This window comes from Salvelinus sp. IW2-2015, unplaced genomic scaffold (assembly GCF_002910315.2).
Source record: "Salvelinus sp. IW2-2015 unplaced genomic scaffold, ASM291031v2 Un_scaffold3799, whole genome shotgun sequence".
Classification (NCBI taxonomy): Eukaryota; Metazoa; Chordata; class Actinopteri; order Salmoniformes; family Salmonidae; genus Salvelinus; species Salvelinus sp. IW2-2015.
In genome coordinates, this window is record NW_019945073.1 from 124,241 (window position 1) to 133,405 (window position 9,165).

Here is a 9,165-nt window from a genome sequence, read left to right on the forward strand (position 1 = left end):
ACAATCAGAAAAAAGATAGACAAACAAGTAACACATTAAATTATAAAACAGTTCTCCGACAATAGGGAGAGAGGAGAGAAGAGAAAAAGAAAGAGGATGGGAGAAAAGAGCAAGATCAAGTGTGGTGTGTGTATGTCCAGTCGTGGAATTTTTTTTTGAGAATGACACATATTCATTTTCACCAAAGTTTGCTGCCTCAATTTGTATTGATGGCCATTTGCATATACCTCCAGAAATGTTATGAAGAGTGGATCAGATGAATGCAAATTAATTGCAAAGTCCTCTTTGCCATGCAAATGACTGAAGTCCCCCAAAAACATTTCCACTGGCATTCAGCCCTGCCACAAAAGGACCAGCTCGACATCATGGTCAGTGATTCTCTCGTTAAACGCAGGTGGTGAGTGTTGACGAGGACAAGGCTGGAGATCACTCTGTCAGTGCTGATTGAGTTCGAATAACAGACTGGAAGCTTCAAAAGAGGTGTGGTGCTGGGAATTTGTTCTTCCTCTGCATCCATGGTTACTGCAAGAGAACACGGTGACGGCGTGCATTGGCTATGCCAAAAAAGCCCTTCACAGGCAATGGGATATTGCTACCAGTAAGATTGCCACGCTAAATCAACCATGTTATCGTGATCAGCAAGAACTTCAAGGAAAGCGTTCACTTTGTTGTGAGAAGGCTCAGGCCGCCCAAGAAAGCCAGCAAGCGGCCAGGGACCGTCTCCTAAGTTGATCAGCTGCGGAGCGGGGCACCACAGTACAGAGCTAGCTCAGGAATGGCAGCAGGTGTGGTGCAAAAATGTCGATCTGAATGTGCAAATAGTCAGGAATGAATCGCAAGGAAGGTGGATCCTTTTGAATATGAAAGTGGACGAAAAAGAGATTTGGCACATTAATCTATATGCTCCAAATCAGGATGATCCACACTTCTTCGAAAACATTTATACCAATTTATTGAACTGACAGGCAACAAATGACCTAATCATTATGGTAGGAGACTATAACACAGTGTTAAGTACCTCAATGGACCGTAAAGGTAATCACTCTACAAACTATCATCACCGTGTCCTCAAGGAAATCACAAATATTATGGACACATTAGAAATAGTGTATATTTGGAGAATAAAAAAAACCCGACCTAGTGAGATATACATGGAGGAGACTTAATCAAGCTAGTCGTCTTGATTACTTTCTTGTCTCTTTCTCTCTTGCATCAAAGGTTAAAAAAAGTTTTAATAGGAATAATCAGCAGCCTGATGACCTAGAGGTCAGAGAGGGAGCACACGTGACAGTACCCCCTCCCTTACGCGCGGCTCCAGCCGCAGGACTCCGAAATTACTATCCCGGGGATCAGGACCGGTCACCTCTGCTGAAGCGGGGAACCTGTCATTCCGGGTTGAGGCGCGGGAGCATGGCGAGCTAGAGTGCCGGAGAGAGAGCATACTTGACAGCATCAAGCTTATCACCGTGCACTTTCACCACCCATTCAAGTTCATCATAACTTATTTAAACTGTAGCCTAATAGAGGGCAATATTAATGCCGTCTTTTTGTGGGCACTAACTCCGCCATGGTACCTTGGGCAAAGCCTATATATTACCACAGTATCACAGTATGAGTCATAATACCCATAAAAGATAAGGGTCAAAGAGAGAAATGGTTCGAAACGTTTTTCCACAATTTATTTTCACATAGGGAATTTAGAAACACTTAAAATAAGGGCTGTGTTTAATGTAGGCTTACCCTAGTGTGACGTTTTGATAGCTGTGTAAATCTCTCTAGGACAAGCAAGATATTTTTGGACTCACCTTGTTGTGCTGTGCTCACTTGAACAGAAAGGTGGCACAGCGGTCCTTCTGTGGGGAGATTTTGTCATCAAACTTTATTATCAAAGTCTGGAATTCTCTGGATGTATGGTGCTTTCAAGACAACTGGTAACTCAGGGAAAAAAACAAGGTTGAATCATGACGTCAGTGATCTTCAGGTCGGAGCTCTAGAAGGAGAGCCGAGTTCCTGACTTGCACTGAGATGCAGTGTCTTAGACCGCTGCGTCCGTGTGTGTTAACTATTTAACTGTACTAGAATGCTTATCAAATCAAATCACATTTATTTATAAAGCCCTTCTTACATCAGCTGATATCTCACAAAGTGCTGTACAGAAACCCAGCCTAAAACCCCAAACAGCAAGCAATGCAGGTGTAGAAGCACGGTGGAAAGGCCAGAACCTAGGAAGAAACCTAGAGAGGAACCAGGCTATGAGGGGTGGCCAGTCCTCTTCTGGCTGTACCGGGTGGAGATTATGGCCAAGATGTTCAAATGTTAATAGATGACCAGCAGGGTCAAATGGTAATAATCACAGTGGTGTCAAGGGTGCAACAGGTCCGGAGTAAATGTTAGTTGGCTTTTCATAGCCGATCATTCAGAGTATCTCTACCGCTCCTGCTGTCTCTAGAGAGTTGAAAACAGCAGGTCTGGGACAGGTAGCACGTCCGGTGAACAAGTCAGGGTTCCATAGCCGCAGGCAGAACAGTTGAAACTGGAGCAGCAGCACGGCCAGGTGGACTGGGGACAGCAAGGAGTCATCAGGCCAGGTAGTCCTGAGGCATGGTCCTAGGGCTCAGGTCCTCCGAGAGAGAGAGAGAGAAAGAGAGAAAGAGAGAAAGAGAGAGATAATTAGAGAGAGCATACTTGAATTCACACAGGACACCAGATAAGACAGGAGAAATACTCCAGATATAACAGACTGACCCTAGCCCCMYGACACATAAACTACTGCAGCATAAATACTGGAGGCTGAGACAGGAGGGGTCGGGAGACACTGTGGCCCCATCCGACGATATCCCCGGAATCTGTGAATTCTGTTCAACACGTATTTGCCCAGTCGGAGCTCGTTTTTATCCAAGTTCCCAGTTGTTTTGAACTCACTGAAGTCTGAGATTTCCTAGTTCCGAGTTTCCAGTTGTTTTGAACGCTGCAGAAGTCATGCTGGATTGACAGTATTGCCAATATATTCAACCTTTTCTGGCCTATGGTGTTGCATGTGAATGTTTATCCTTTTAAGCTTGGAAAAGAGACTCTTAAATCCAGACTTGGACCACACACACTCCTCCACTGACTAGCGGGCTAGTGGTTGCTTTGCAACACTTGCAGTTATCCACGGATTTCTTTCCTTCCAAACCACTCATTGTTGAATTTGCGATTTCCAGCTGGTTGTGTAATGTTTATGTCCAATGGCTGATGAGCACCGATATCTATAATTTCTCTTTATATGACAAGGATTGAAAAGGATTTTCCAGTAGATTGTCGACTTGATTCATGATGACTGCTTGTCTAGCTTGCTAGCTAAGATTTTGAAAGCATGATGTTGACATGATCAGTCAAATCAAAGCTAGGGTAGATATAACGTAATTTGACGTCATTGTATCTGTGGCCAATGACCTTGAGCCTTCTTGGATGGGCACTTCTAATGTAAATCTATGGCAACACCAAGGGGCGTGAATTTTTTTGCTCTCCCTGTAGATTTTGCGGGTGACGTAGTATCCCCATGAGTGACAGAACACTGAGCCAATCACGGCGCAACTAGAGAACATGACCAACTCCTACGCTGTGTATTTTCCGCTGGCTGCCCCACCACCACAGAAAACACTGAGCTAGGCTGCAACACCTGCGTCTTGGAGCTGCTTTACTCAAGAAAGCAAAGAAGCCATGTTTGTATGCTGCCTTATTAACTCAATTATTACATTTTTTACATTACTTACAAACTGATATGTGACACATATTAATGCCGAAATAACATGCAAAACAGGTAACAATCAAATAAAAAAAATTATATATATATTTTTTTGTTGTTGCCCTGAATGACGGGTCGCCACTGCTCCTATCAAATCCCATTGAGAGCATATGTCATTGACAGAAAAACTTGAATTGTTGCATCTGGTTGTGTTGTCCTCCGGCGGCTAGCTAGCTGAAATTTGTCTCTTTCCTAAATTAGCCATGGATGGAGATAGGGATTTGGACTTGTGGTTTTACTTAATTATCCATACTGGCCAATGATTGTTAGGGAGATTCTGATTCAACCATTAATTCATACATTGTTGTGCCCCTGGCTTGAGAGGATGGAAGTTCAATATGTAGGAGGCTAATGTTAACTAGTTCACGTTGCCCATGAATGGAAGTTAGGCTGGAAAGCAAGCATTTTAGCCAGATAGTCTAAGACAACAAAAAATGAAAGCGTGTACTGTATGATAGAATGATAGACCGAGAAGATGTGGTTGAATTTATTCTGCCAGTGTGTCTTCTTATTGTCTCGGCTTTTAGAACTATATATCAMGGTCGCAAGGCATATGAATTAACAGGATTTAGAGAACAAACAACGCAATTATCACAACACATAGGTTATAATATGGCTTGGCTTCCACAGTGATTTACTTCGCAATTATCACAACACATAGGTTATAATATGGCTTGGCTTCCACAGTGACTTTACCCCCAGTGAAGAAAGTAGAGGAGTGGGTTAARGGGGAGTGGTGAKAGTAGTAGAGGTATACCAGTACAAAGGGATAGGCCAAAAGTGATATAAGTTTCAGTAAGATTAGATTTGTATCATTTATAGCAAGTCGCAGAAAATTGAGGTTGTGGTGGCAGCTGCAAAGAGATTTGGGTGTGCGAGACTTGACATCAGAAGAGTTACAGGGTGTGTTAAGTGGTGATGTCCCATACCTTTCAGGATGATGGCATGAGGTAGGAATAAATACATTTAATGGAGTAGGGTGGTGTTAATTTTATTTTATATAATTTTGAAATTAGTGAGTGTAGTGTTAGATGGTAGGGTATTTATTTAGTAAATTTTATTTTTTCAAGCAAGGTATAAGGAAGTTGTACCCCAGTCTAGTAGGTGGCGGTAACGCAACAAATTGGATGCCAACCGCCATTAAACCTCATAGAAGAAGAATCAAACGATTTTTCTTTCCAAGTTCGCAGTAATCTTGAAAGCTCGGGAAGTTCCCAGATCCTTGATGATTTGAAACCAGCATTATTAGGGACGTTGTCACATATTCATTATTGATCTCTTCACAGGTGGTGAGGATTCTATACCACCTACGAAATGAGTATCTTCAGGATTAGAAAATGCCTTCTAACCACGGGTCTACTCTGCATCACTACTATCATTGTGTTTTATTCTGGACAGCAATCCTCCAATTCATTTGTTGATTTTGTAAAAAATGCCTTTCGGCCGCTGGACCGTATCTTCTCTCCACCGCCGGACGACGACCCATGGTTTCAGAAGCGCTTCATCAGATCTATCAAACCATTTCTGACGAGAGAGAACAAGGAACTCCCCGATGATACCAGAACGTGGTGGCGGGTAGGMTAAATGTATTTTTTTKATTAATATATATTTAAATATGTCTTAACTAATGTAACAGGCAGGGAGCTGGCCTCGACTTTCTAGCCCGAAGTCCAGCGSGCTATCAACTGTGSCCCAAAAGCATGCTCGAGCGGCAGAGTCGATATGCGCTCATAAACCCAGGGTCGTTACAAAACAAAAAGCMATGACAAACATTGGATAAATAKAATMATTTCCAGCGCAARTCCAACACGTTCGCATTCAGCAATAGGGCCTATAATTCATTAAAGTTATAGCCTATACACTGACCCTAGCAACATCAAAAAGACTATGCTTATTGAGTCAACCGTTAAAAGAAAACAAAAACAAATTAGGAAAAATAAAACACGATCCCACCAGAGTAGCTTGTGGCGCGTAATGATTGCTTAYTCAAAGCGTAATGATTGCTTATTCAAAACGTTATTGCACTAACTTACCCCATCTCTAAAGAACAACCCGACTGAGCGCAGACATCAWTTCAACCTTTTTCGTTTTGATTTACATTTCGGTTGATTTGTCAACTAACGTGAAATCAACAAAACATTATACCATGTCATTGGATTTAGATTAAACGTTGGGTGAAGACGCAATTCCCTCACATTGATGATTTTATGCAAGTCCAATCAATGTCCCATTTTGATGCAAGGTCATAGACCTATGATGTGGAAACATTTATTCAACCATGAGACTGCTCAACTGTCACAGTAGCCTCCAATATAGATTGGCCCAGTGGTCACCAACCTTTTCTGAGTCACGATCACTGAGTCAAAATGCATGCCGAGATCTACCGCTCTGATTTAAATTTTTTTTTTTTATTAACATGATTAATTGTAAGCCTATGCAACAATAACCAATTAAAAACAGTACTGTAACAATGAGGTTTGTGCAGTAAACTATAGACCCAATACATAAGTCGCTCTGGATAAGAGCGTCTGCTAAATGACTTAAATGTAAATGTAAATTATCACCGCATACTGGCTTTGCTTGAATTTACCTGCCAATGCATTGTTGTTCAGGACATCTTTTTATTTTTAATCCAAATTTGAGGTGGACTATATGATCACACCGGTAATAGATCTATTGTTGTATTACTTGTGAGGCACAGCTGAGTGAGCATACATTTAAATCATTAGCTGTTTATTTTACTGGGCTGATGGTGCTTACATCTGATGGTCAGTCTCAGCGGAGGGAGAGAGCAGCAGACTGAGGGTCCGTCTCTCAACATCTCTCCGCTCTCCCTTCCCTCCACCGACACTGACCAAAAAGGGTCACCGTCTTCCAGCTGATGGCCAAACTGGAGTCGCACCGCATTATTTCTGCCTCATGCACAAATTCATGTTGTTACTCCTATGAACAGAGAAAGTGAAATATTCATTGATATTAAAAAAGACCCAACCCGCTAAGAATACATCGCAAGCCTTTAGATGCACTKCATACTCAATCATTACTGCTGCACTGCTTGATGTAGCGTTGGTTATACAAGTGTTGAATACAAAGTGTTGACAGTGCGGAGTAAGAACTTAAACATAAACTCACTCATAAAAACAGCATCTCTTTGCTGTACTCATTGAGTGTCAATCTAGTCATGTTTTTGAAATCTCACAGTATCAATTTTGCCGTAGCTTTCTTTTATGCCTGCTACGTTACTGCAGACTCGGTCATTTGAGCAATCTGATTGACCAGCATTGGCATAGTGCACTTAATTTCCTCTCCAGGCCCACCGGCAAGGCAGAGTTTGTACCTTCAGACACATGACATGGCAAGTTTGCCTACCCGGGGCGCAGGGAAGCTAAATTGGCTGCACCTAACTCCAACAGCCCGAGACTAATAATAAAAAAAATAGGAACACAAGGCTTTATCGTTGGGTTTTTTACAGAAATGTTTGGCGATCGACTAGAAATGCCTTGGAAATCGACAAGTCGGTGACCACTGGATTAGCCTATTGACGTTGGTCAATGAATGTCCCAAACGCTCATTACTACTATACATTGAAATGGCCAAACATGTTAAGTATCTTGTTAATACTGTTGCATGTTTCTTTTTCTCTTGTTGTTTATGAGAGTTTAATTCAGAATGAACTTTTATTGGTTGGGTTTAGGCTGTGTGAATGAGTGAGCCCTTCACTACAAGGACATTGTTTTAATGTATTGCTAATCTACCGGATAAAACAAGTTGGATGCAGAATTCCTCTCATTTTAACCATTTGTCATTCCAGGCAATACTATAGCAACATTGTAAATTGTGCCTCTTCCCTGTTAATTGGTTTTGAATCCTGATTGGCTGGTTAATTGAACACTAAATCGGTCCCTCTGACCGAATGATTGAATGAACTGGTGTCATTGTTTAGAGATCCTTGTGGAGCAAAGGTCAGAATTCGGTTGCCTGTGTGAATGCAGCTGGTGAACCACAGTTTAGGCTGTCAGTTTTCCTTGTTTTATCCTACCGTTTTACAAAAAAAAAAAAAAAATTCACCCTTCTGTTTTTAAGCCTCTAAGTGATCGAGTAAGGCCAGCTCTTTCACACGCTGCAATACAAGCGTTGTCACTGACAACTGATTAACTGATTGCTATTGTAGTCAACAATAACCTGTTTTTCTGGACAGAGACCATGTACAATCCAAACATAAGTCTCAGAATACTCAGGAATGATGCATTGCAGCAGATTTAACAGCTCAGTTCCCTCTGCAGGTGAACATGAAATCATTATATACAAATCACACAATATACATAATCAGATTTGACTGGTTTGTGCTGATGTTATGATTGTCATCTGAGTTGTGCTGCGTGTCCATTGTGTATTTTTGGTGTTTTATGTGTTGACTGGTGCAATCAAATAAAGTACCATCTTATCACCAGGAAATCCAGAATGACAATAGCACAGCCAAGTTCAGCGAGGTGGTGGAGAAGTTGTTCCAGGTCATCCCTGATGCTGACCTCCACATGGACGCGGGCCATGAGCGCCATGGAAGCTGTGCTGTGGTGGGGAACTCTGGGAACCTCAAGGGTTCCCACTTCGGAGCCCTCATAGACTCCAGTGACGTTGTCATAAGGTAGGCCAACAGAGGGTGTTGACAGAGGGCGCACTTTAAGCATTGGCAGTGCCATTGAAGACTTAAGCCATTTTGAGTTAGTCAACTGGGTGGGTCTTCCTATGGGTTAAGGAAGGATCACAGGATTCCATAAAGCAGGGCCGTAAACAGACCTTGTAGGTCACAGGTGTCAAACTCATTCCACGGAGGGCCGAGTGTCTGCGGGTTTTCGCTCCTCCCTTGTACTTGATTGATGAATTAACATCACTAATTAGTTAGGAACTCCCCACACCTGGTTGTCTAGGGCTTTATTGAAAGGAAAAACCAAAAACCTGCAGACACTAGGCCCTCCGTGGAATGAGTTTGACACCCCTGTTGTAGGTGCTCAAAATTGGAAGGGCAACCGCCCGTCTTTCTGCTGCGTGTTGGCTATCAGCCAACCAGACTGACTAAATCAATTGTTGATCAAATATTATGCTGCTGTGCCAGTACTGTTGATTATTTAAACTAGATGGCTTGCTACACACACTCAACTGGTGACCGCATCTCAAATCCTTTGGATAATGGGGTGCGCCCGGTTGCCCCCAGTCTGACCTGTACGGCGATTGCGCGCGCCCCATTATCCAAAGGATTTGAGATGCGGTCACCAGTTGAGTGTGTGTAGCAAGCCATCTAGTTTAAAAAATCAAGCTCCGTACAGGTCAGACTGGGGGCAACCGGGCGCACGCAAGCTCCGTACAGGGCAGACTGGGGG

The 9,165-nt window shown here is 42.6% G+C and overlaps 1 non-coding gene across 1 annotated transcript; it reads left to right on the forward strand.

Annotated features, from left to right (window-relative positions):
- Positions 1-4,905: 4,905 nt before the first annotated feature.
- On the forward strand, positions 4,906-9,148 carry LOC112076510 (uncharacterized). The gene is made up of 3 exons (XR_002895201.2): positions 4,906-5,362; positions 8,239-8,591; positions 8,793-9,148. It is a non-coding gene; the product is annotated as an uncharacterized protein (transcript).
- Positions 9,149-9,165: the final 17 nt, after the last annotated feature.